Here is a 26,574-nt window from a genome sequence, read left to right as displayed (position 1 = left end):
GAATGCGTCTGGGTGAGTGTGGACTTGTTGGGCAGAAGGGTTGGTTCCCACACTGTAGGGGTTCTATGATTCTATTTTATGCATCACACAAGCTGCAGTTCAAGGTGGGCTAAATGGTCTCTACTATTGTAAATCTTCTATGATCCAATAGTCACTTGAGAGGGAGAGCTAACCTCTCATACCTGATCTTCAACAGATTCTGTCAGCCTGTCTTGCTTTTCTGAAATGGAAAACTGTTTGATGCATCTTTGAGTTTCACTTGTATCCCAAAACCTAGCAACATGAGCTATAAAACTCACAAGAAATGAAACCAAGTTGCAAAGTCCTGATGGAAAGCCAGGTGCATGTATTATGATGAGTCGGCATTAGACCACAATAAGAAAAATGTGAAGAATGTGCCTAGTGTGTCAAAGTTTGCAGATGATACGAAGATAAGTGGCAGAGCAAAGTGTGCAGGGGACTGTGAAACTTTGCAGAGGAGTACAGATACTTTAAATGTGTGGGCAGAGGTCTGGCAGATGGAATGCAATGTTAATAAATGTGAAGTCATCCATTTAGGTAGGAGTAACAGTAAAAAGGACTATTACTTGAATGTAAAAAGTTGCAGCAAGAGGGACCTGGGTGTCCATGTGTATGATTCACAGAAGGTTGGTCTGCAGGTGCAGCAGGTAATTAGGAAGTCAAATGGAATTTTGTCCTTCACTGCTAAAGGGATTGAGTTTAGAAGCAGGGAGGTCATGTTACAGCTGTATAGGCATGGGGTACTGCGTGGGGTGTTGGTCTTCTTATTTGAGAATGGATAGACTGGCACTGGAGGGGGTGCAAAGAAGGTTCACTAGGTTGATACTGAAGTTGAGGGGGTTGGCTAATGAGGAGAGACTGAGTAGACTGGGATTACATTCATTGAAATTTAGAAGAATGAGGGGGGATCTTATAGAAACATATAAAATTATGAAGGGAATAGACTAGATAGAAGTAGCGAGGATGTTTCCACTGGCAGGTGAAATTAGGACAAGAAGGCATAGCCTCAAAATTAGGGGGAGCAGATTTAGGACTGAATTGAGAAGGAACTTCTTCATTCAGATAGTTGTGAATCTATGGAATTCCCTGTCCAATGAAGTAGTGGATGCTACTTCAGTCAATGTCTTTAAAACTGAGATAGATATTTTTTGAATAATAAAGGAATTAAGGGTTATGGTGAGCAGCACCTCAGGCGACTGACTGTGTGGAGTTTGCACATTCTCCCTGTGTCTGCGTTGGTTTCCTCCGGGTGCTCCAGTTTCCTCCCACAGTCCAAAGATGTGCAGGTCAGGTGAATTGGCCATGCTAAATTGCCTGTAGTGTTAGGTAAGGGGTAGATGTAGGGGTATGGGTGGGTTGCGCTTCGGCGGGGCGGTGTGGACTTGTTGGGACGAAGGGCCTGTTTCCACACTGTAAGTAATCTAATCTAATCTAATCTAATCAATCTAATCTAATCTAATCATAGAGCTGAGTCCACGAAACGATCAGCCATGATCTTATTGAATGGCGGAGCAGGTTCGAGGGACCAGAGGGCCTACTCCTGCTCCTAGTTCTTCTGATCTTCTATAACGCGTTGGTTTAGATTTTCAGATATGACTGCAGTTTATACCAAAATTACTCGAAAGAAGTTTTGCATTACTCACATATTGTTTGTACCCAGTTTTATGAGTTCAATTCAAAATCATCGAACAGCAGAAGTGCAAACGTGGACATTGATTCAGAGCATACTCAAATCGGGATAGTGTGCCATTGAACGCAAACCCAGTCATGACTGCAGGGTGTAAATTGCTGATCTTGAAGCATGAAAATTAATGACTTTTCATTTCACTCATGGGACTTAGGCATTAATAGCTGGGCCAGCATTTATTGCCTGTCTCTAGTTGCCCTTGAGATGGTGGGGGTGGGCTGCTTTCTTGAATGGCTGCAATCCACCTGCTGTAGGTAAACCCACAATACCCTTATGGAGGGAATTCCAGGTTTTTGACCCAATGATAGTGAAGGAATGATGATGTATTTCCAAGTCAGGGCAGTGAGTGACTTTGAGGGAATTTGCAGGGGGTGGTTTCCCCACATTTCTGCTGCCCTTTCCCTTTGAGGTAGAAGTGGTTGTGGGTTTGAAAGGTACACCAATGCTCATTAGATTTCCTTGATTATTATTAAAATCTCAGAAGTGAGGCAATTTCTCTTCAAAGGAATCTAATGGATGATGGCTCAACATATCCACAAGAGCGAAGAGGCAAGTTTAAGATACCTGAGCATTACAGTGTCATAGAGAATTTTGATTGGATTTATCTTATAATGCAATAAACCATAAACATTCATGGATGAAAGGCATGAAGAGAAAATCAAAAGAAAATAAAATAAAGAAATGCAGATGCTAGAAATCTTAAAAAAAATAGAAATTTCTGGAGAAGCTCAGCCAGTCTCATGGCACTGGCGGAGAGAAAATAGAGATAAAATTTCAATTCCAGTGACCCTTCTACAGAACTGCTGTTCTGAACCAAAGCAGAAATTGCTGAAAGAGCTCAGTAGGTCTGGCAGCATCTGTGGAGAGAAATCAGAGTTAATTTGAAGGGGTCACCCCACCTGAAAGCTTATCCACAGACATTGCCAGACCTGCTGAGTTTCTCCTGCACTGTCTAGTTTTGTTAATTCCAAGAGAAAACTGTTGTCTCCCTCACCTTCATATTTAGGTTCTGTTTCTTTTGAAAGTCAACAACCTTCCTGGGCTCACAGAACGGCAGGTTTGATCATATGATCGTATTTCCAGAAGCTTCTGTGTTAGATAGAGATTCCAACTTAAACTGATACAACTGGCTATGAGCTGAGTCGAGAGTGCTTATGTCTGAAATGTCGATTCTCCTGCTCCTTAGATGCTGCCTGACCTGCTGTGCTTTTCCAGCACCACACTCTCGACTCTGACCTCCAGCATCTGCAGTCCTCACTTTCTCCTGAGGTGCGCCGTCTGCCTCTAGTTGGATCAAGACAAAGGAAAACCTCAAAGTTCATCATGTAAAATGGATAGCAATGCTTTTACTTCTGCACGAAACAAGGGAAACTCTGAAGGGGCAGATAAAGCAACACTGTTAGCTCAATGACCTTTCAATCATCACATGGAGAAGGGCTATCAGCAACGTAAGTTTGTCACATCATACAAATCCAAACTGGTTGAACAGCTTAAGTATACAGTTCCAGGATCCTAGGTCAGGTGTTGTTTGACATCTAGAGGGAGAACAGGACTCCAAACTGGGATAGCAACTTGCCTCAGGTTGTCCATCACTATTTCATGTGGCTCAATGGAAAGAAGTATATAGTTCATCTGCAAGATGGGAAGCCACTGCTCCCAGCTCACTCTGGGAACTATTAATGGATACTAACTTTTGGGAAGTTGTAGCTCGCTTGAATTGGTTTTAATACCTCTAGATTTACCAAAAAATTCAATTTATGATCTATCTCCTCACCAGCCCTATTTTCTTCAATAACCTGTGTACTTGTGTGTGTATATGGAGTAGCAAAGCAACTCCTGTGTGTTTTGATTATTTTATGAATAAACTGCATACTTGATATCATCGTAAAGATTTCTCTGTTGTGGTAAATCCCAGCAAGGTTCATGGGGAATCACTAATCCATCTCCCTGTGGAGCTTGCTGAGTAGGACACTGATGCTTTGAGTTTGATTTATTGCTGTCACATGGACCGAGATACAGTGAAAAGTGTTGTTTTGAGTTCCCTCGGTAACAGGCAATGGCCAGCCCCCAGCCAGAACTCATCACCTGAGCCCTTTATAAAGCAGACTCACACCTTGGCAGTCAGGTTAAGGTGATGGCTAAGGAATTGATTAGAATTAGCCACAGATTAATTCAAATCTTGAAGAGTAGTGCTACATTCCTAACAGGGGCACTTGTGGCATAGTGATAGCGTCCTTATGCCTGGGTTCAAGTCCCACCTGCTTCAGAGGTGTGGTTAACATCTCTGAATAGGTTAATTAGGAAGATAGAGTTTTTGAAATAAAACTAAACAGATTCAGGGGTGTGTTTCCCGAACTATCTGTCCTGGGCTGGGAGTGGCCTCTGTATGCTATGATATTTTGGTGTTTAAGAATAAATGGTGTTTCTTTTCAGAAAGGCTTTGTGAATTATTACAGCTGTTTTAGTTCAGAATTCAAAAACCAAGGTGTTTGGAACACCTTTTCACCTCCCTCAGTGAGTGAAAGGAATAAAAAGGAAAAAAAAAACAGCAAGTCAAACAAAAGGCTTAAGAAGGGAAAAGCAATCATGATTTAAATTCACCTCCATTCTCCCCATATCTGCAATACTATTAATATTGATATAACTATTTCCAGCTTAACGGTCACAAGAAGGTTTATTTAGTTATGCATGAACATCACATCCATTTAATTATTTTTATTCGTTCATGGGATGTGAGTGTTGATGGTAAGGGCAGCACTTATTGACCATCCCTAATAGACCTTGAGAAGGGTGGTTGATCCTCGACTTCTGGGATCCTAGGACTATATACGTAAAACATTCAACAGATGGTGAGTCACCTGTTACAGGTGTGGTCTCACCAAAGTCCTTGTATTCCAAATTCCCCTCCAGACATGAGATCATGTCTTCAACCTTGGCAACAGATAAACAACACAGCCTTCAGAATTTTTCATCATAGTTATGCAGAACTGTGCATCAGTCCCCATTGATCAGACCATTGCTGCCATTTCCTCTCCAATCTTCTCGCTTGAATGACATCCTGTACCACGGTGCAACTGTGAGTTTGCCCTTCCAGCCTTGAAACCTTGTAACTGTTGGATTTGGGCAGAGGCCAAACCTCCTCAAACACTGGGGACCCCTTACCTGCCTGACTCACTAATACACTCTCCTCCCAATCGTGATCTGTACCTCACCAAAGGGATGTGACTTGTCTCCTGGATCCCAGCATTTCTGATCATTCCTTCGCTCCAGAGTTCCCACAATGTCTACACCTCAAACTCCAGCTCTGCACATTTGCAGCCAATGTGCTTGTCAGTGATCACAGAACTCTCTTCAAACACCCAGATGCTGCAGTGGTGGCTCTGCTAACTTGACACCTATTAAATTTATCAGACAACGACTTTGATCACCTCAACATGTAGTTTTAGTCTTTTGACTAACTGCTCGATTAATTTTTGAAATAACTAGACCTGTTTTTGTAAATTGCTATATCACAAGTAGATGTGGAAGGCAAAAATTCAGATTTCTTCAAGCCTTTGTATTCTTGTGATTTCTGCTCTATGAAAATACTGTCCATTTCTGATGACTGTTATTATAGCCACTCTATGCATTAACGGATACTGTTTACTTTTATTAACCTGTTAAAGCCAAGCCCAGGTTATAACTGCTGATTTAGCTTCCTGTTCAAAGTAATGAATATCTCTTCAGGAAATCACTTGCAGATTGAGCTGACAGCCTGTCAGTATTCAGCGATGAGTAATGCTGAATGGTCTGGATTTGAGCCAAAGAAGATAAGCTATGGGCTGAGTCTTACTTATTATTTTGATTTGATTTACTACCTTCTCATGTACTGTGGTACAGTGAAAGTGTTGTCTTATTGTTTTACAGGCAAATCGTACAATACAAGTGCATCAGGGTGACAGAACACAGCACAGCATACAATGTTACAGCTGCTGAGAAGGGGAAGAGAGAGACCAACATTAACATTAAAGAGAGAGACCAACATAACAGCGCGGAAGAAGCTGTTCTTGAGTCTGTTCATACGTGTGTACTAACTTTGTTTTGGGTTAATTTTGTCAAGTTTTGAGATTTCTCCACATATTCTCCCAAACTTTACAACTCATGTTGCTTCTCATGTCTGACGCTAGCCCAACGCTCCCACTACTTAAAGGACTCTCCACTGACTGGGTCTCCCAGGATACACTGGCATCTCTGGTGCCCGCAACATATTTAAAAGGCAATTGCACACCCAGGTGAGTATCGTAATCCCTAGTGGCCCTGCTCAGGCCCAGACTTATCATTTCAACAAGTTGGACAATGGAAGATTGGCGTCCTGCTCTCTGGGCAAGGAACTGGAGGTCCAGGTGAACAGGTTGGAGCTGGGGAGCAATGTCTTCTTCCCCCAGGACCACCAGAGGGATGCATGATACCAGACCATGCAGCCTAGTCTACGTTCACCGGTAACCAAGCAGTTGGTTAGTACCATCTTCACTGCCCAGAGAAACACATAACCTGCTTAATGAGCTTCTCTGCACCCCATCCACCTTCAACATTCAACCAGCAGCACACAGTGGCAGCAGTTGCATACCATCTATACGATGTACTACAGCAACATGTCAAAGCTTCTTGGAAACCACCTTCCAAACTAGTGCCTCAATGTGCAGACTGGTTACCACACTGCAGGAAGAATGTGGAGGCATTGACGAGGGTGCAAAAGAGGTTTACCAAAATATTGCCTGGATTGGACTGCATCTGCCATAAGCATTGTTTTCACTAGAACACTGGAAGTTGAGGGGAAACCCGGGGGAAGTTAAGAAACATATAAAGTTAAAAGAGAGAAAATATAACATAGCAAAGATAAGTGGGGAAACGGAGGACTGGGAAGCTTTTAAAGAACAACAGAGGATTACTAAGAAGGAAATTCGCAGAGAAAAAATGAGGTACAAAGGTAAACTGGCCAAAAATATAAAGGAGGATAGTAAAAGCTTTTTTAGGTATGTGAAAGGCAAAAAAATGGTTAAGACTAAAATTGGGCCCTTTCAGACAGAAACAGGGGAATATATTACGGGGAACAAAGAAATGGCAGAAGAATTGAATTGGTTCTTCAGATCTGTGTTCACTGGGGAACTCACAAGCAATCTCCCTGAGGTAACAGTGGCTGAAGGACCTGAACTTAAGGGAATTTATATTTGCCAAGAATTGGTGTTGGAGAGACTGTTAGGTCTGAAGGTTGATAAGTCCCTGGGGCCTGATGGTCTATATCCCAGGGTACTGAAGGAGGTGGCTCAAGAAATCGTGGATGCGTTGGTGATTATTTTCCAGAGTTCGATAGATTCGGGATCAGTTCCTGAGGATTGGAGGTTGGCTAATGTTGTACCACTTTTTAAGAAAGGTAGGAGAGAGAAAGCAGGAAATTATAGACCAGTAGTCTGACCTCAGTGGTGGGAAAGATGCTGGAGTCTATTATAAAGGATGAAATTACGACACATCTGGGTAGTAGTAACAGGATAGGTCAGAGTCAGCATGGACTTATAAAGGGGAAATCATGCTTGACTAATCTTCTGGAATCTTTTGAGGATGTAACTCTGAAGATGGATGAGGGAGATCCAGTCGATGTAGTGTACCTGGACTTTCAGAAAGCTTTTGATAAAGTCCCACATAGGAGGTTAGTGAGCATACTTAGGGCGCATGGTACTGGGGGCAAAGTACTAACTTGGATTGAAAATTGGTTGACTGACAGGAAGCAAAGAGTAGTGATAAACGGCTCCATTTTGGAATAGCAGGCAGTGACCAGTGGGGTACCGCAGGGATCAGTGCTGGGACCGCAGCTTTTTACAATATATATTAATGATATAGAAGATGGTATTAGTAATAACATTAGCAAATTTGCTGATGATACTAAGCTGGGTGGCAGGGTGAAATGTGATGAGGATGTTAGGAGATTACAGGGTGACCTGGACAGGTTAGGTGAGTGGTCAGATGCATGGCAGATGCAGTTTAATGTGGATAAATGTATGCTTATCCACTTTGGTGGCAAGAACAGGAAGGCAGATTACTACCTAAATGGAATCAATTTAGGTAAAGGGGCAGTACAGAGAGATCTGGGTGTTCTTGTACACCAGTCAATGAAGGTAAGCATGCAGGTACAACAGGTAGTGAAGAAGGCTAATAGCATGCTGGCCTTCATTACAAGAGGGATTGAATATAAAAGCAAAGAGGTTCTTCTGCAGCTGTACAGGGCACTGGTGAGACCACACCTGGAGTATTGTGTGCAGTTCTGGTCTCCAAATTTGAGGAAAGACAATCTGGCTATTGAGGGAGTGCAACGTAGGTTCACGAGATCAATTCCTGGAATGGCAGGACTACCTTACACTGAAAGACTGGAGCAACTGACTTGTATACCCTTGAATTTAGAAGACTGAGAGGGGATCTGATTGAGACATATAAGATTATTAAAGGATTGGACACTCTGGAGGCAGGAAACATGTTTCTGCCGATGGGTGAGTGTCGAACCAGAGGACACAACTTAATTCGGGGTAGACCATTTAGGACAGAGATGAAGAGAAACTTTGTCACCCAGAGTGTGGTGGCTGTGATGAATGCTCTGCCCCAGGGGGCAGTGGAGGCCCAGTCTCTGGATTCATTTAAGAAAGAGTTGGATAGAGCTCTCAAGGATAGTGGAATCAAGGGCTATGGAGATAAGGCAGGAACAGGATACTGATTAAGGATGATCAGCCATGATCATATTGAATGGTGTTGCAGGCTTGAAGGGCAGAATGGCCTACTCCTGCACCTATTGTTTATTGTCTATTGATAAAAGTATATAACATTTTGAGAGGCGTGGATAGTTAGCGTCTTTATCCTGGGACAAAGATGTCAATTACTGAGAGGCATAGATTAGATTAGATTCCCTACAGTGTGGAAATAGGCCCTTCGGCCCAACCAGTTCACACTGACCCTCCAAAAAGTAACCCATGCAGACCCATTTCCCTCTGATTAATGCCCCTAACACTATGGGCAATTTAGCATGGACAAGGAAACCGGACTACCCGGAGGAAACCCACACAGAATGTGCGAACTCCACACAGATAGTCATCTGAGGAAGGAAGCAAACCTGGGAGCCTGGTAATGTGAAGCAGCAGTGCTAACCACTGAGCTGCCCTGCCGCCCACTAAAGTGAGGTTTAAAGTGAGAGAGGGAAAGCTTAAAGATGTGTGAGGCACATTTTTACACAGAGGGTGGTAGGTGCCTGGATTGTGCTGCCAGGGGAAGTGGTAGAAGCAAATAGGTTAGCAAAGTGTGAGAAGCATTTAGACAGACATATGAACAGGCAGGGATGAGAGGAATACAGGCCAAGTGTACACAGATGGAATTTGTTTAGAATTGTATCATGGTTAGCACAGACATGATGGGCTGAAGGGCCTATTCCTGTGCTGTATGGTTCACTGTTTCAGGCAGCTTATCATTACCTTATCAAAGGCAATTAGCCAACGACACCTGTGTCCGATGAAGGAACACTTAAAACAAAACAAGTCAATGCTCATTAGATACTTAATCCCATTCAACCAGCAGAATGCAGATTATTTGAAGTTTATTAAATCAGCATGTTTTTTTCCTCCAAATGCTAGCGCTTTATTAACAACCACCACTACAGCTCCAAGCATCAGAAACATGAGCATCATTTTTTTATCTCTCCACTCTGGAGGCTCCCTGCAGTGCCCTGTACAGCTGCAGAGTAATAGACTCCAGCATCTTTCCCCCCACTGTAGGGAATCTAATCTAATCTATGCCTGTCAGTAATTGACACCTTTGCCCCAGGATAAAGACTCTAACTATCCACACCTCTCAAAATATTATATACTTTTATCAATAGACAATAAACAATAGGTGCAGGAGTAGGCCATTCTGCCCTTCGAGCCTACACCTCCATTCAATATGATCATGGCTGATCATCCTCCCTGCTTTTGCCCGAACCATCGATTTTCCTGCTCCTCGGATGCTGCTTGACCTGCCGTGCTTTTCCAGCACCATTCTGATCTAAACTCTGGTTTCCAGCATCTGCAGTCCTCAATTTTGCCTAACATGAGCATCACGTCATGTTTCAGAATAAGCGGCATTTTCCCAGGTTAACTCATTCTTTCCCAACCTTCCTAATACAAAACAGGTTTCAAAACTCCACCACTGCATTGCCTAATCAATACTTTATATTTGTGTCCTACCTGTTTTAGCCTTGGTGATTTACCACACATTGGCTTTTGATAAACCTAGGTTTGGACAGTTAGCTCAGTTGGCTGGATGGCTGATTTGTAATGCAGAGTAATATGAACAATGTATGTTAATTCCCTCACAAGCTGAGATTAGTGTGAAGGATTCTCCATACAGTGTACATTTCTGTTCACCCCTCTATAGGAAGGATATTGCTAAATTGGAAAGGGTGCAGCAAAGTGTTGCTGAGACTGGATGATATGAGCTGTAAAAAACGCTGGGACGTTTTTCACTAGAGTGTAGGAGGTTGAGAGGTGACCATATAGAGGTTGATAGAGTCATGAGGGGCATAGCTAATGTGAATAGCAAATGTCTTTTTGCTGGGTTAGGGAAGTTTAAAACTAGAGGGCATATTTTTAAGGTGAGGGGAGGAAGATTTAAAAGGGACCTGAGGAGCAACATTTTTGCACAGAGGGTATTTCGTGTGTGGATTGAGCTGCCAGAGGAAATAGTAGATGCAGGTACAGTTACAGCATTTAAAAGATATTCGGACGTGTACATGAATAGGCAAGATTTAGAGGTGTATGGGTCAAACAAAGGCAAATGGGACTATGTGACCGACCATGGACGAGTTGGAATGAAGGGTCTGTTTCCGTGCTGTATGACCTTATGATTTGTCCCTTACATGAGGTGCGTTGACCCTCAGGTTAAACCACCATACTCCTTGATGAAAGAGTAGCTCGAGTCTAGTAGGTCTACAGGGCACCTAGGTTTCTTATAAATTATGTGTCCTCCTCTTCAATAACTTGTAAAGCTTTGCTATTTATGGAATCTTGCTGGGCACAAACTGGCAGCCACATTTCCTACATTACAAAAGTCACTGCAACTCAAAGGGGCGTAATTGATTGAAAACCACATTAGCACATCTTCAAAGGGTGAAAGATCATTTGTCAGGGCAAATGTTAGTTTTTATTTACAAAACAAAATCCTTCACAAATGAATCACCAAGAATTGAGTCGAAATTGCCATACCACAGTCAGCAACTGCACCGACTTGGAGAGACTTGGAAAAATAAGCTTGCTCTCCTTCAAGCCGAGAATATTTTCAGGAGATTTAATAAAGATGACCAGAATTATGAGTTGGTGGAATAAATGAGAAAGAACAATTTTCACAGGCAGGTTGATTAGTACCAGCGGACATAGATATAAGGTAATTGGCAAATGAACCAGAAAGAGGTTAGGGAGTTGATGGCCGAGTGGTATTAGCAATAGGATATTAATCCGGAGACCCAGATAACATTCAGGTTTGAATTTGAGTTTAATAACGTTTCTAGAATTAAGGATCTAATGATGACTATGAAACTGTTGTCAGGGGAAAAACCCATCTAGTTCACTAATGGCCATCCTTACATAGTCTGGTGACTATGTAACTTCAGTCCCACTGCAATGTGGTTGACTCTTAACTGCCTTGGAGAAAATGAGGACTGCAGATGCTGGAGATCAGAGTCGAGAGTGTGGTGCTGGAAAAGCACAGCAGGTGAGGCAGCATCCGAGGAGCAGGAAAATCGACGCTTCGGGCATAAGCCATTTTCTGTGTTTTTCCAGCACTACACTCTCAACTCTGACTCTTAATTGCCCTCTGGGCAATTAGAGATGGGCAATAAATGCTGGCCTTGCCAGCGATGCCCACATCCTGTGAATGAAAAACGTTATTCAGGTATATTTTTAGCTTGGAATCCAGATCTTGCAAATGACCACTTCAGGTCAGCCACTCTTGAATTGGAAATACTTGACTACAGGAAACCATGGCACAGTGCTAGCCTTGTGGCAAATTGAAAACCCGATTCATCTTTAAAATATCTGCTCACCTTCTATAAGTATGGCTCTGACCACAGAGAGGGACAAGCTAGAGGTATCATAGAATCTGAGAACAAAGCAAAGAACAACTTTGGTTATAGCCGAGCAGAGGCTTGGCTGAACTGATAACTGGTTTTCCTGGAATTGCTCTTATTTGAATGAAAAATCTGATCCTCATAGTCAGAACTTTTTAAGTATCACAGCTTGGGGGAGTACAGAGATCCAAATTTCCTTGCACCCTTTACTTCCTCCAAGGATTAAAAGATTTAATGATAAATAATCACTGTTGGGATGTCATATGGTGGCTGTATAGGATGCTGGTGAGGCCAAGTCTGGAGAACTGTATACAGTTCTAGTCACCCTGTTGTACTATTAAACTGGAGAGAGTTCAGAAAAGATTGACCAGGATGTTATCAGGATTGGAGGGTCTGAGTAATAAGGAGAGGCTGGATAGGCTGGGGCTTTTTTTACAGGATTGTAGGAGGTTGAGGGGTGACCTTCTAGAGGTGAATAAAATCAGCAAAGTTCTTTTCCCTAAGATGGGGGAAGCACATAATCAGAGAGCATAATTTTAAGGTGAGAAAAGAAAGATTTAAAATGAACTCGAGGGACAATCTTTTCACACAGAGGGTGCTTTATATGTGGAATGAACTGTCAGGGGAAGTGGTAAGATGCAGGTACAGCTACAACATTTCAAAGACATTTGGACAGGTGTGTGGATAGGAAAGGTTTAGAGGGATTGGGCCAAACACAGGCAAATGAGACTAGATTAGGTTGGGAAATTTGATCTGTTTTCATGCTGTATGACTCTATGACTCTAAGTCAGAGTCAGTCAGGGCATTGCTCAGTTCATCAGTTCATAATGTGAGGGTGTTTGATGCAACATGTGGTGGTGACTATCCTTTTTGGTGCAGTCACAGTAACTGTGGCTGTACCTGACTGAAGTCTACTGGGTTACTGAAAATAAAGCACACAACAGGCAGACAGAAAGTATCAGAGGTTCGCTCTAGCTGCTTTCTACTGTCCTTCCTGGGTCTGAGAATGGCTCTGGGATCACAGTTTGCACTGTCTCATTACATAGTTTGGCAAAACAGAGCCTGTTATCCTGAGATGAGAGCAGATTAGCAGAAAAAGAGTGACAAGTGCCTGCAACCAGGAATAAACTGTGAGTGTAGTGTAGACAGATTTAACCGTGGCTTACAAAAGAAAATTGGATATTGATCCAAAAAAGAAAAATATAAATTGTACGGTGATAGAAAGGAAGTCGGGAAAGTGGCATTAACTGAATTGATTTTACAGAGAGCCATCATAGAGGCAATGGGCCAAATAGCCTCTATCTATACTGCAAGCATTCTGTGGTTCTGATGTTACACTATGGGTACCGGGACAAATAAAATCAATGGATGGAGTCGGGGGAGCAGTCCATTCAGGAAGCTGAACATCACCACCAAAAACTGTAAAACATTCCTCAAGCTAGACCATGGGACACATACTCGGGAAACACAAAAGAATTTCAGGAAAAAACACCAAGGTCTGTTACGGGAAAAATACCTTGGAAAATCCCTGTCTATTCTCTAAAAACAAGCAATCTACACCATCATGTCATCTTGCCTGGACAGAATAAATTCCACACAGCATTTATGAGATAAGAAAATATTTTAATAGTCTTCCCATTTCATGCAAAAATTTGCACACCAGAGCTCAATTGTATGATCTGCTCACGCTGTAATTTCAATATCATTTACATTGAAGCATCTCTAACTCAGCAGTATCTCTATCTCCGGTTCTCTAAGTACATGTTCATGGTTCTGATGAACTGCTGCCAACATCCCAATATTGTGGTCAGACTCATACCAATCACAAAATAAGCTTGTTACTTAACAATCTTTCAATCTTCCTCTCAAATCCATACACTCAATATTTTTGCCCATGTCGCTTTCTCACAATCCGTGTGATTATAACTCCATGTCGCTCTGGACATTCACTTTTTGTCCATCATAATCTTCAAATTCTCTGCTCCACTCTCTTTTTTTTAAGAGGTTGTTCTCAGAACATGGGCAACAATGAAAAGACTTCATTCACTCACCAAACGCCATGTGGTGGTGGTCAGCTCTCTGAACTGCTCCCCCATCCCCCATGCCTCCCTCTCTATTCACTTCCTCCCCATTCCCTCCCCCAACTCTCCACCTCCCCCCACCCACCCTCAATCATGCTCCCACAGTAGAGCTGGTTGGGACACTCTTTAACATTTTGGGTTATGTCCTGACCTGGAGGGGACCATTATTGTTCTTGTCCTTTTAAATTTTTAAAAACCCAGGCTCACTAATATCACAGGGAATTTTCTGGTCTCATCATTTTGGTCAATCTCTAGACTATGGACTCTGGTTCATCACCTTGACTTCTCTATCAGGAAATATTTAAAGAAAAAGGTCTGTGAGAAAAAGCTTACGAATCGAGAAACTAGCCGTAACAAATGCATATCTTTTTATTGCATAACAAGAGAGGAATCTAAAGAAAGTGAACTGAATTTCATCTCCATATTTGGAACTAACAGAGTCATAGAGATGTGCAGCACGGAAACAGACCCTTCGGTCCAACCTGTCCAAGCCGACCAGATATCCCAATCCAATCTAGTCCCACCTGCCAGCACCCAGCCCATATCCCTCCAAACCCTTCCTGTTCGTATACCCATCCAAATGCCTCTTAAATGTAGTAATTACACTAGCCTCCACCACTTCCTCTGGCAGCTCATACATTGTACTCTTTTTCATTCAGATCTCTCGTGAGCCTTTTGTTTGATATCGACTTCTTTTTAGCAAGAAAAAATGATCAGATGTAATTATGTAATTTTCTATAACAGCAAGTAACAAGCAATGGTGCAGATTCATAGAGACGGATCATGGCTAACCAACTTCCTCAACCCACGTCTTTAAAGATGTGTCATCCCTGCTAGACAATCAGGAAAGTCCTAAACTGAATATAAATCAACATTGTAAGCATGACATCCTCTGCAAAAGACTGTTAGTTAACTCTAAGCCGTAGAGAATCAGGATAAGTGCAGAGAATGGATTTGAAATGGGCAGAAGAACAGAAAGCAGCTGGTGGACATTGTCTGACTGATTTCGATACACGGGTGCACCTGAACTGCCCAATCTTGTAATAAAGGAACATCAGAATGTAACAATAGAGTTACCTATAGCACAAAAGTTGGCTGTCCGGTGTACCTTGTCAATGCCAGTGGTTCTGCTCCATAAAAACATCCTTCTATGCTACTTCCTCTATCCCTATCAGATCTGAAATGGATATCTAGCCTTGCTCACTTGTACTCCAGAATCTTTGAGCAGGTGGTTGCAGATCGACGTAAAGAAAACAGACCAGGTATGATCTGTTAAACAATTTTATTTCACTGACAGTGAGTGTTTGTATAGACAATGATCAGAGAAATGTATACTGCAATCTCTCCTTGAGAAAAGATTATAAACCATGCACCCAGAACATTTTTTTGGGTTTAGCTGTTCCTTCCATGAAGGTAATTTCATCGAATCATAGAATCACAGAATCCCTACAGTGTGGAACCAGGCCCTTCAGCCCAACAAGTCCACACCAACCCTCCGAAGAGTAACCCATCCAGATCTATTCCCCTACCCTATTACTTTACATTTACTCCTAACTAATGCATCTAATCTACACATCCCTGAACACTATGGGCAATTTAGTATGGCCAATTCACCTAACCTGTGCATCTTTGGATTGGATTTCAATTTGTGTAAGCTCTCCCCAGACATTTTCACCATTCAGAAATCCATACCTTTGATGGATTTTCAATGTTGCCTAGATTGTGGATGCATTAATAGAGTCATGGTCATAGAGGTCTACAGCACAGGAAAAGGCTCCGGAGTCTGCACTGGTCAAAACAAGCACCCAACCATTCCAACCCCATTTTCCAGCATTCAGCCATGGTCTTCTCTGCCTCAGTATTCCAGGTTCACATCTAAATACTGCTTCATTGTTCTGAGAGTATCTGTGTCTACCAACCTTACAAGCAGTGAGTTCCAGAATTCTAGCACCCTCTAAGCAAAAACATCTTTCCTCACATTCACCCCCATGCCTCTTAACCTTAAATCCATGCCCCCTGGTCTTTGAAGCTTCTACCAAAGAGGAAGGTTCCTGCATGTCTACGTAACCAATGCCCCCCATAACTTTATACATCCGTGTCATGTCAATTGAACCACATCAATTCCTTTTCTGGCTAATACCAAGATCAAGGTGCGGCAAGTCGCGGGGGTGAAACGGCTCTAACAAGTGATTGGTCAATAACATTGCTGACTAGATTGAATCTCTGGTTTGCTAGTGCACTTTGTTTACAAAAGATTTGATTCCCTACAGCTCAACGTGTCCACACCGACCCTCTGAAGAGTAACCCGCCCACACCCATTCCCCTACCCTATATTAAGCCTTAAGAAATGCACCTAACACCATGGGAAAATTAGCCTGACCAATCCACCTGCATATCTTTGGGCTGTGGGAGGAAACCCACACAGACATGGGAAGAATGTGCAAACTCCACATAGACATTTGCCCAAGGCAGGAATCGACCCCAGGTCCCAGGCACTGTGAGGTAGCAGTGCTAACCACTGAACCACAGTGCCACCCCTTGGCAGACAGCTCCTATTATGTGCACATAAAAAGAATTGTCCTCACCACAAAGGGTGTGCATATATAGGTGCCCAAGACACTGTAATAATGTGATAAACCCTGACTCACAATAATCTAAGAACCTGTGATGACAAAATTTGCCCTCCTTGGACTAGTTTGCAATACATGCAATCTACAGCAATCCAGAAACTGTTTCTGAAAGATGACTTCCATTGCTTCCCTTTTCCAAACCAAAATTGTGTAAATTCCATGAACATCACACAACCTCGAAATCTTATCTCTGAAAGAAATAACCATAATTGGTGGCATGGTAGCTCAGTGGTTAGTGTCACAGCCTTACTGCACGAGCGACCTGGATTCAATTGCATCCTCGGGTAACTATCTGTGCGGAGTTTGCAAATTCTCCCTGTGTCTGCGTGGGTTTTCTCTGGGTGCTGTGGTTTCCTCCCACAGTCCAAAGATGTGCAGATTAGGTGGATTGGCAATGCTAAATAGTGTCCAAGAATGGGCAGGCTAGGTAGATTAGCTATGGGAAATGCAGGGCTATAGGGATAGGATAGGGATTGGGTCTGGGTGGTATGCTCAATGGGCTGAATAGCCTGGTTCCACATTATAGGGATTCTATAATTTCTAATCTTTTACGAGGAGTTATATCAGTTTGACCGACGTTTTTAATGGATTTAATAAAATAAGGATAAAACGTTCATATTTGCCACTTTTAATAAAATAGGAAGAGCCCAAAGATTACAGAATGAGTTGGACAAAGTTTGTGTGGATAAATTAGCATAATTCAATGCAAGGGAAAAACAGTGTTCTTGTGAAATAAAAGTAATTTTTAGGGGATGTTGGAGTAGCCAGAGAAGAAGCTGAGAGAGTCCCAGCATTCCCAGGACAGCTCCATTTTTCTGAGCAAGGCATTCGGCAATGTTAATGAAATGTTGAACTAAATAGTTAGATCAATCGAATATAAAGTTGGAAGAAGGCCTGATCAAATTGTAGTGTGCGCTGGCCAAACAGCATGTTCAATTGTCAGTTCTGGTCACCAAGAAACAAGGCAGACTGAATGTTGGAGATAATGTCCAGAAGTTATATAATTCTAGGTATTGCATTTAAGGTGAAAAAGGCAAGTACAAAGGAGATGAAAAAGGCAATTTTTTTACACAAAGAGTGGTAGGAGTTTGTAACGCGCTGCCAGGGGTGGTGGTGGATAGAGATAAAAACAACTGCTGGATGCTGGAATCCAAAGTAGACAGCCAGGAGGCTGGAAGAACACAGCAAGCCAGGCAGCATCAGGAGGTGGAGAAGTCGACGTTTCGGGTGTAACCCTTCTGCAAGACTTAGGGTTGGTATGGAAGGAGTTGCATGTAAAGGGGGAGGTGGGGGGCAGGGTGGTGAAGTGGGGGTAGGTGAAGACAGGTAGAGGGTACGACCTGGTTGGTCAATGGGAAGAAAGGATACAGTTGGTGGCAGGGAGCAGTGACAGTGAGGGGGAGTGGGTGGGAAGGGAATCGGGGGATGGGGATGGAGGTTATTTGAAATTGGAGAACTCTTGCTGGAGGCAGATATGATAGGGGTGTTTAAGGGGCTTTTAGACATGAATATGCAAGGAATGGAGGGATATAGACCAAGTACAGGCAGAACGGATTAGTTAATTTGGCCCATTCCTGTGCTGTACTGTTCTATGTCCTATATTCTCAGTTTGACAAGACTCAACCCTAGTGTCATATGACAGACAAAAGACAAGAGAGATTTGAAGATTACAGCATGAGTAGGGTAGCTTTGGAGAGATAATTGTTTGGACACAGGCAAGTTGCGATTAGCTCGAAAAGCAAAATCCACAATAGCACTTGAAAATAAATTGGAACAATAAACACAATAAAATCACAAAAAAGCACATGCAAAACTAATATCAGAAATTCATCTTCACAACAAAGGGGGATCCAGGTTTGGCGGAAGCAAAGCTTCCAAACCCATTGTAGAATCATATAGATATTTAACAGAGCAGGTGAACTGTAGTGTGCTTCTGCATAAGTAAATTAAGATGAGCTGAACTGCCTTCTATATCTCTAAGCATTTTGTTATCTTGTTGGTCCCTGTGTTAAATGAAGCTAAGTAGCACATTCAACCATTCAAGTAATTCTGCATTTTTTTGTTAGCCAATGCAGCACTAACTGGATATCATAGAGTCATACAGTCATACAGATGCACAGCACAGAAACAGACCCTTTGGTCCAACTTGTCCATGCCAACCAGATATCCTAAATTAATCTAGTCTCATTTGCCAGCATTTGGTCCATATACCTCTAAATTCTTCCTATTCATATAACCATCCAAATGCCTTTTAAATGCTGCAATTGTACCAGCCTCCACCACTTTCTCTGGCAGCTCATTCAATACACGCACGACCCTTGGGTGAAAACGTTGCCCCTCAGGTCCCTTTTATATCTTTCCCCTCTCACCCTAAACTATGCCCTCTAGTTCTAGACTCCTCCACCCCAGGGGAAAGACTTTGTCTTTTCTGCCTCACCATAATAACTTTACACCCCCAGTTATAACCCAATAGATTTGACATCCAAGCCCACTGAAGACACATTCGTATAACTCCTATCATTTTCTTTTCTTGAATTCCATTGTTAGCATTACAACCAAGACTGATGAAATTTTAACAAGAGCAGCTTCGGGTCACCATATTGTAGGAAAGATGTGTGAGTCCTTGACGTGCAGTTGAGGTTAACCAGAATGTTTCCAACGATGGGGGATTTTAGTGAAAAGATTAGGTTGAAGTAACTGGGTTTGTTCTTTCTGAAGGAAAACAGATTGAAGGGAGATTTGATAGAGTTGTATGGAATTTTATGTGATAGAGGAATATAAGATAATATTTGACGGAAGTGTATAAGATTATAATTGATTGAGGTGTATAAGATTATATTTGACAGAGGTGTATAAAATTATATAAGATTTCGACTAGATAGGTGAAGAAACGCTGTTCCTATTGACTGATGGTACAAGGACTAGGAGACACAGATCTTAGGTTTTGGGCAAGGAATGTGGGGAAGAATGTTTTTAACAGAACATGTGCCAATGATTTGGAACTCACTGTCGATGACGTTCGTGGAAGGGAAGAAAACCAATGATTTCAAAATAAAATTGGATGGACACTTGAGGGAAATAAATCTACAGGTCTACAAGATGAGAGCAGGGGAATAGAACTGCTCCACAAAGAGCCAGTATGGACTCGATGGACTCAGGTGGCCTCCTTCTGTGTTGTACTGATTCTAGAATTTTCTCTGGATTATCCATTCAGTTCCATTTCTAAGTGCTGAAACTTGAGTTAACAGACAGGTTTTCTTTTTCACTTGTTCTGATTACGCATTTTCCACCGAAGTTTCTCATATCCTGGCATACAGCCAACACAAATACACAGCACTCTCTGACATCTTACCGTTTGATGAAAAAAATCCTGCAAGTCTCACTTCTGCAATTGGGAAGAATAAGTCTGTGCCATTACATAAGGCACGCTCTTGTGAAATCAATTTGATGTCAGTAGAACATTAGTTGGTTGTTTGGCTGATTATTTGATTCAATTGCCAATTCCTACATTTTCCCCATATTCTTTGATTCTCTTTATCCCTACGTGCTACATCCAAATCCTTTTTGAAATCAAATAATGTTGTGGCCTTGACAGTGTGGTGCTGGAAAAGCACAGCAGGTAAGGCAGAATCCGAGGAACAGGAAAATCCAGGCAGCATCAGACAAACAGGAGAATTGATGCTTTGGGTATATGCCCTTCATCAAGACTGAGGCTGGTGGGCCGGGGGGGCTGAGAGATATATGGGAAGTGGGTGGAGCTGGGTGGAAGGTAGCTGAGAATGCTATCGGCAGATGAAGGTGGGGGAGAAGGAGATAGGTCAGAGAGGAGGGTGGAGCGGATAGATGGGAAGAAAGATGGACAGGTCAAGAGAGTGGTGCTGAGTTGGAGACTTGAGATTGGGATAAACTGGGAGGAGGGGAATTGAGGTGAAATCCACATTGATCCCATGTGGTTGGAGTGTCCCATGGTGGAAGATGGGGTGTTCTGCCTCCAGGCGTTGGGTGGTTAGGGATTGGTGATGGATGACACCCAGGACCTGCATGTCCTTTATGGAGTGGGAAGAGGAGTTAAAGTGTTCGACCATGGGCCAGTGGGGTTAGTTGGTGGGGTGTCCCATAGATGTTCTCTGAAACAATCCACTAGTTGGCATCCTGTCTCTCCAATGTAGAGGAGACCACATCGGGTGCAACAAATACAATAAATGACGTATGTGGAAGCACAGGCAAATCACTGTCAGATGTGGAAGGATCCTTTGGGGCCTTGGATGGAGGTTTTGCAATTTTTGTGTTGGCAAGGGAAGGTGCTGGGGGGCGGGGAGGGGGCATGGATCTGACAAGGGAGTCACAGAGGGCAAGGTCTCTCTGAAATGCAGATAGGGGTGGGGAGGGAAATATATTCCTAGTCATGAGGTCTGTTTATGGGTGGGGGAAGTGGATTAGATTACTTACAGCGTGGAAACAGGCCTTTTGGCCTAACAAGTCCACACCGACCCGCTGAAGCGGACCCACCCACACCCATTCCCCTACGTTTACCCTGCACCTAACACTATGGGCAATTTAGCATAGCCAATTCACCTAACCTGGACATTTTTGGACTGTGGGAGGAAACCCACGCAGACACGGGGAGAATGTGCAAACTCCACACAGTCAGTCGCCTGAGGCGGGAATTGAACCCGGGTCTCTGGCGCTGTGAGGCAGCAGTGCTAACCTCTGTGCCACCATGCTGCCCACAATGGAGGAGGATGATGTGGTGTATTCGGAGGGTGGGGGGTGGGGGGGGTGGATGGAAGGTGAGAAGCAGGGGGGTTCTGTCCTTGTTGCAATTAGAATGGTGGGGTTTGAGGGCAGTGGTACACCTCAACCGCCTTACAGATGAGGCATTATACAGAGACCCTGCCTGTGCTCTCAGGGGGAAGTGAAAATTATCATGTCACTATTCAAAGAGCAACAGATGTTTCTGCTTTCCCAACTAACATTGGTTAGCAAGTTAACTGTTAAGTGTCTGTTGCTCCTCCTGTTTAACTTGGCTGCAATGTTTCCTACAGTGACAACAGACCAGAACCATTTAATTTACCGTCTCACCCTGAATATTCAATGGCATTCCCATCTCTGAACACTCCATGATCAACATCCATGGGATTACCATTGACCAGTAAGTGAATTTAACTAGACATATACACATACAGTGACTACAAATATAGGTCAGAGGTGAGGGATGCATGAGCATCTCTCATTGCAATACTGCTGCCAGGACACTTACAGAGGGGAGGGCAGGTGCCCATTTCCCAGACTGGACCACGTTGCATCTCAGGGATGCTCACCCACTAACTTGGGGCACACCTACTTTGTACCCACTTGGATGCTTACAGCATCTCTGCCTTGCTTTATATTTGCCCATTGTCCCCTCAGTCAGACCTAAAAGGTGAACAGTACTTCTGTCCTGACTTGCTGTTTAGCACAGATACACAGCCAGAAAGCTTGTCATGGTTGTCAGGAGTCAAGGGAGTGAACCCATTGCAGCACAGCACCATCCCTTTGCCAATCTCACACTTACAGCATGCAGCTGCATGACTGGAAACTGAGCAGACTTCATTCTTCAGTTGCTGCCTCTAGGCGCACACTGTATTAATCTCCTTTAGCCCTCCCCAGTACTTTGATCACCTACAGGTAACAACATTCATAGAGAATTTCCATGAAATGCTTGGAGATTGCTCACGACAGTGTCCTTGGAATTAATCTTTAATATCAAGGGGTGAAAGTTAATCTTGGAGGTTGGCTGACCCTATTCACTGAAGATCATCTACTTCCAACTCTGTAACATCACCCATCTCTGCCCTTGCCTCAGTTTAACTGCTGCTGAAACGCCTGTCGAAGCTTTTCTTAACTCAGAATTCACAGAATCACAGAATTAGTACAGTACAAAATGAGGCCATTCAACCCATCATGCCTGCACCAACTCTATTATCTAGTCTAGCTCTATCACCTAATACCAATTTCCAGTCTTTTCTCCATATCCCTGCACACTGTTATTTCTAAAATCACTCCTATACCTTCTCAAATGCCTCAGTTGAACCTGCCTCCACATTTCCAGCCACTGTATTCCATACTCTAACTACTTACTGTGTGAAAAAGGTTTTTATCTCATCTGACTCTTGCTTTGCTTGCACATGATTTTAAATCTATGCCCTTTCAGTCTTATTTCTTGTACAAGCTTCACCTTGAATCCACTTCGATCACAATTTTGAAACCTTCAATTAGATCTCTTCTCAGACTTCCTCTCTCCAAGGAGAATACTCCTAACTTCTTCCATCTGTCCTCATAACTAAAGTTTTTCATACCTCAACCATTCACTCCTGCACTCTGTCCAATGCATTTGTATCCTTCCGATAATGTGGCACCCATAACTGTACACAATACTTCAGCTGAGGTCTAAGACGTGTCTGGTATAAGTTCAGTATCACCTCCTTTCTGTTCTACTCTACACTCTTATTGATAAAGAGTGCTTTATTTACTGCTCTCTCAACCAGTCCTGCAATATTCAACGATCAATGGACATAGCTCCACACTTGATTACTCTAATGCTCTCCTGCTCAACCTTTAATATGAATTCCTCTGGAAATTTAAGCTCATCCAACTGTCTGCTGTCCAAATTCTACCTCAAATTGAGTCCCACTCATTTGTTGTCTTTATGCTTGCTGACCTACAAAAATTCTCACTTGTGTTTACAAATTCATGGCCTCATCCCTTCCTCTCGCTGTGATCTTCTCTTACTCTCCAATGATCCAAGGTCTCTGCCTCTCTCTCGTTCTGGCCTTTTTCACACCTCGTGTTTTAATCACTCCATCGCTGGCCTGAGCATTACAGATCCTTCCCTAAACCTCACAGCCTTTCTCTGCTCCTTTCGGATATTCCTTACCACCTACAGTTTTGACCAAGCTTGAAGTCTCTAGCATTTCCTTCTGTACCTCGGAGTCAAATTTTGTTTTGATAACACTCCATGGAACATTTTACTACATTAAAAGTGCTCTATAACTGTGTGCGTTATGATGACTCAGTAGTTAGCACTGCTACCTCACGGATCCAGGTTCAGTTCCAGCCTCGGGCAACTGTCTGTGTGGAGTTTGCATGTTTTTCCTGTGTCTCTGTGGGTTTTCTTCCATAGTCACAGAGATGTGTGGGTTAGGTGGATTAGCCATGGGAAATGCAGAGTTACAGGGATGGGATGGTCACTGTAGGCTTGATGAATTGCCTGCTTCCATAGGGGTGCCATGGATAAATATCTCAAGCCTTCAGGGACCCAGAGTCTCAATGGTTCACAGCAGTTTATGGGTGACATGGTGACTCAATGGTTAGCACTGCTACCTTATAGTGTCAGGGACCTGGGTTCAATTCCAAACTCAGGCAACTGTCTGTGTGGAGTTTGCACATTCTCCCTCTGTCTGCTTGGGTTTCCTCCCACAGTCCAAAGATGTGCAGGCTAGGTAAATTAGCCATGCTAAATTGCTCATAGTGTTAGGTGCATTAATCAGGGGTAAATGTAGGGAAATGAGTTTGTGTGGGTTACTCTTCGGAGGCTCGGTGTAGACTTTTTTAGGTCGAAGGGCCTGTTTCCACACTGTAGGGAATCAAATCTAAATGCAAAATATTGTTAATAGTGTGTTGGCTCTTATCTTCCCTCATTTGCCAAGTCAGCTGACACTCCATCAGTGAGCTTAACAGCAACCTAAATCCTTTGAGCACTATTCATGTAAGTAGACAAATTTTCTTCTAAAATAGATGAAAGAAAACAAAAGAATTATAAAGATGAAAAGGACAAGATTGGTTTTAGATTTCAGTTTGATAATGCAAGCGTTGATATGTGTTATCAATCATTTCCTACACTTCGTGGAGCATGCTCCACCCTTTCCTTCATAAACACCGAGCCCCAGTGTAGTTTTTGATAGTTTCAAATAAACACCATATCTATGCAACAACTATTTTATTAGCTGACCCAGTTTTCGGTATAATGTTATAATTGCCGATCCTCAAAGCTATTGTTTTTTGCTGGAATATTGAATATTCATAAGTCGAGTCCCACTCCAGACTGGAGCACAAAAATCCAAAGAACTGTGAATCCTTGAGACCTGAAATATGGACAGGAAGTGCTGGAGAAACTCAGTGGGTCTGGCAGCATCAAAAGTCTGAGAAACAGGGTGAACACTTCGAGTCCAATATGACATTTCTTCATTTCCATTCTAATTAAGAAATCTGTAAAATTGCAGCTGCACTACCAGACAAGATGTTTAACTTAGGCCTCAATGCTGTCACCCTCTTATAATATGGGATACGGTGGTCTACCTCTACAAGTCTTTTGTGGTGGTATTAGTCTAATCTATGTGAAGAAGGATGTTCATAATAGGTCATCTTAATGGACAGGAAATAGGTTTACTAAATATTACATAATAGAAATATAGAAGATAGGAGCTGTAGTCGGCCATTCGATCCCTCAAGCCTACTCTGCCATTCAATATGACCATGGCTGATCATCAAGTTCAATACCCTAATACCGCCCTCACCCACATATCTTCTTAGCCACAAGAGCCATACTTACCCCCTCTTTGACAACACAATGTTTTAGCCTCAACCACTTTCTGTGGTAGTGAACTTTGCAGGCTCACCTTTCTCAGGGTGAAAAAGTTTCTCCTGAAAGCTTTGCCATTATCCTTAAACTGTGACCCCTGGTTCTGGAATCCTCCACAATCAGGAACATGCTTCCTCCATCTAACCTTTCTGGCCCTGGTAGAATCTTATAGGTTTCTATGACACTTCTCTCCTCATCCTTCCTCAGATAAGAAATCAAAATTGCACAAAATATTCCAAGCATGGCATCAGCAATGCCCCGCATAAGCTTGTTAGTTCTAATATACATGATATTCTCTTAACAAACATCATGCTTACCCCAAGAGGCAGTTCACGTTCCAGCTAATTAAACACTCACACACAATATTGGTAATAAGCTCAGGACAAGCATAGCCAGTTAAGACACATTGGTTGTTGCTCTTGTGGTGCAGTGGTAATCTCCGTACTCAGGTTTAAGCCCCAACTATGCCAAGGGATGCAATATCTCAATTCGAAGATACTGAGGAAGAAGCATGATATACTGGTTAGCTCTCCCTAGGAACAATCCTTTACACCTTAACGGATGGAGTTTACCTGACAATGTCAGTTAACCCTTTCAGGTACTGATTGCCTTATACAATAAATTGCTTATGTACACCTTGCGCTACAACCGTGATATTGGCTGCAAGTACTTTGAAGCTTTTAATGGCTGTGAATGCCATGATAAATTTTTAATGTAAGATAATATTCAAGTACAGTTAGACTGGGATGAAAAGGAATAAGAGAGTCAGGTAGTACAGAAGGAAGCCATTGTACCTCATTGTTCCTGGAAATAACTATTCAATTTGTTCCACTCCCTGGCTTTTTCACTGGGACATTGCAAATATTTCCTTTTCAAGTATTTAACTAATGTCTCTGTGGGAAGTACTGTGGAATTTGCTTCCACCATTTATTCTAGTGACAGATTTTCAGACCATAGTAACTCACTGCATGAGAAAGAGGTAGCCATGAGCACCCGTATAGGCCCCAACTATGCCTGTCTCTTCGTTGGCTATGTAGGACAGTCCATCTTCCATAGTTACACTGGCACCACTCCCCACCTCTTCCTCCACTACAATGATGACTGCATTGGCGCCACCTCGTGCTCCCGCGAGGAGATTGAGTAGTTCATCAACTTCACCAACACACTCCACCCCGACCTTAAATTCACCTGGACCATCTCTGACACCTCCCTCCCCTTCCTGGACCTCTCCATCTCCATTAATGACGACCGACTTGACACTGAATTTTTTTACAAACCCACCGACTCCCACAGCTACCTGGATTACACCTCTTCCCACCCTACCTCCTGCAAAAATGCCATCCCGTATTCCCAATTCCTCCGCCTCCACCATATCTGCTCCCAGGAGGACCAGTTCCACCACAGAACACACCAGATGGCCT

At 42.9% G+C, this 26,574-nt stretch overlaps 1 protein-coding gene across 2 annotated transcripts in view; it reads right to left on the bottom strand.

Moving 5' to 3' along the window:
- The window catches only part of LOC140480982 (P2Y purinoceptor 8-like), a 47,967-nt gene that overhangs the window by 8,201 nt on the left and 13,192 nt on the right, over positions 1 to 26,574 (bottom strand). The window contains exon 1 of one of the 2 annotated variants that reach the window (XM_072576592.1): positions 11,799 to 11,855. The exons of the other annotated variant lie outside the window; for it this stretch is intronic. The gene's annotated coding sequence lies outside the window, so the exon portion shown is untranslated. Of the gene's footprint in view, positions 1 to 11,798; positions 11,856 to 26,574 lie in introns of those variants that run through there. 2 annotated transcript variants of the gene reach the window in all.

Source organism: Chiloscyllium punctatum, chromosome 9 (genome assembly GCF_047496795.1).
Source record: "Chiloscyllium punctatum isolate Juve2018m chromosome 9, sChiPun1.3, whole genome shotgun sequence".
Lineage (NCBI taxonomy): Eukaryota > Metazoa > Chordata > Chondrichthyes > Orectolobiformes > Hemiscylliidae > Chiloscyllium > Chiloscyllium punctatum.
Note: the sequence above shows the minus strand (reverse complement) of the source record. Positions and strands in the feature narration are given on the sequence as shown.